This window comes from Pyxicephalus adspersus, chromosome 5 (assembly GCF_032062135.1).
Source record: "Pyxicephalus adspersus chromosome 5, UCB_Pads_2.0, whole genome shotgun sequence".
NCBI lineage: Eukaryota > Metazoa > Chordata > Amphibia > Anura > Pyxicephalidae > Pyxicephalus > Pyxicephalus adspersus.
Window position 1 is genome coordinate 2,358,885 of NC_092862.1, and position 2,044 is coordinate 2,360,928.

The following is a 2,044-nucleotide window of genomic DNA, read 5'->3' on the forward strand; positions in this document are numbered from 1 at the left end:
AAGTAAAATATAAAAGATGAGTCAGGGGTGGCAAATGTTATTCTGAGGGGCAAATTTATGTCAGCTGCCTCACCTTCCATCCCAAAGAAGCAGCTTTATTATCAGCTAGGTGATTGGTTAATTCCCCCTGAATTCTCACCCCAGCTGATTAGCTGCCCCCGCAGAGTCAAACTCCCCCAGTGAACGCCCAATAATGCCAGCCCCCCCCCCTTTGTGACAAACTTGGTATCAACCACCAGCAGTCCCTATACAGCAGAACTCGGGCTAGGGGAGGAAGAAGCAGCACACAGATCCAATCAGGTATTTACTATACTGATATAATGATGATTACAGAGATTTTCTATCTTCCTGGAGGATAGATTTTTTTTTTCTTCAGATTTTGGCTCTGAGAATCTTCCGGATAATTATCTGTAGATGGGGCAAAGATCCGGAGTATTTATGCTGCTATAAGTACCCTGTGATCCTCCCCCGGCCTCCGCTGTCTTCCTCTGAGCCTCTCCATGTCTTGTTATTTCCTCCACGTCCGGCCATCTGCTTGGCCATTGTCTCCTCCAGCACCCTCCGGACTCCGCCATTGTCTCTGCTGATTCCATGCGATTTCTGAGCGCGTGCCAAATAGAAGAACAATTCCCCCCAGGAGAGGGAGGGGGCGACACTGAGAAGGTGGGATCAAAGCTTCCATTGGGGCTCAGAGCGCTCACCATGCTGGCCGACTGCGCACAGAACTTCATCCCCGGTGAGTCCCTTCCATGTTCAGACCCTATTTATTTCTAGGAAATACCCCTGGCGGGATGGTAATACCCCTGGCGGGATGATAATACCTCTGGTGGGATGGTAATACCCCTGGCGGGATGGTAATACCCCCCCCTGCATGATGATAATACCCCTGGCGGGATGATAATACCTCTGGTGGGATAGTAATACCCCTGGCGGGATTATAATACCTCTGGCGGGATGGTAATACCCCTGGCGGGATGGTAATACACCTGGCGGGACGATAATACCTCTGGTGGGAGGGTAATACCCCTGGCGGGATGGTAATACCCCCCCCCCCCTGCATGATGATAATACCCCTGGTGGGAAGATAATACCCCCTCATTGTAATGATAATACCCCACACATGATCATTATATCCCCCATATGATCATAATACCCCTGGCGTGATGATATTACCCCTGGTGTGATGATAATACCCCCCATATGATGATAATACCCCCATATGATGATAAAACCTGCGGCTGTGAGCCCCATATAAAGTGTAACCAGGGGGGTAAAATAACGCCGATACATCCAGGTTTCAGGAGAAGTCTCATCCCGCACTCTTTGTTTTATTTCCTGTAGATTTACCCCTCCTGTACCTGGGTGACAACGCTGTTTGCTCTGCAGTAAAGTCCCCTCAGCGTTGTCACCCTGTGGACCGGGTACTCTTAGATGAACTTGTAGTATGAAATAACAAATCAGAACTCAATCCTGGTAACACAATTGAGGCTGATACGGCACCAAGGTTATTTCTGTCTCAGAAATTAATTGTTTATCAGGGTAGAAGAGTTCCATCCAGGGGCCGTGTCAGATAACACAGAAATATCACAATATGACACAGTGTGGGATCATCCCGCAGTGCAGCATTGTGTAATAGTGTGTAACATAGTATACCATTGTACAAAGTGATGCGGCATGATGACCAATAGTGTAAGATTGTATATATTGTGTGTATAGTGTGTTATGGTGCAACAATGTACAATGTCATACTGATACATAGCACACAATGCAACATTGTATATCACATTGTGTATCATTATATAGCACAGTGTAAATATAGTGTAACCAAGTATAACAATGTGTAGTATTGCAGGACATTGTGTGTTGTGGTGTGATATCATGTACAAATGTGTAACATGGTAATGTACAAGTGTAATATTGTATAGCAAAGTGTAACATTGTGTATCATTATATAACATTGTGTATTATTGTGTATATGCTGTGTCATAGGATAACATTGTGTATTATTGTGTATATAGTGTGTCATAGGGTAACATTGTGTATA

The 2,044-nt window shown here is 45.2% G+C and overlaps 1 protein-coding gene across 1 annotated transcript in view; it reads left to right on the top strand.

Moving 5' to 3' along the window:
• Window positions 1-360: 360 nt before the first annotated feature.
• Window positions 361-2,044, top strand: part of LOC140331876 (uncharacterized) — a 12,469-nt gene continuing 10,785 nt past the window's right edge. Inside the window, exon 1 of the mRNA XM_072413211.1 lies at window positions 361-736. The gene's annotated coding sequence lies outside the window, so the exon portion shown is untranslated. The remainder of the gene's footprint in view (window positions 737-2,044) is intronic.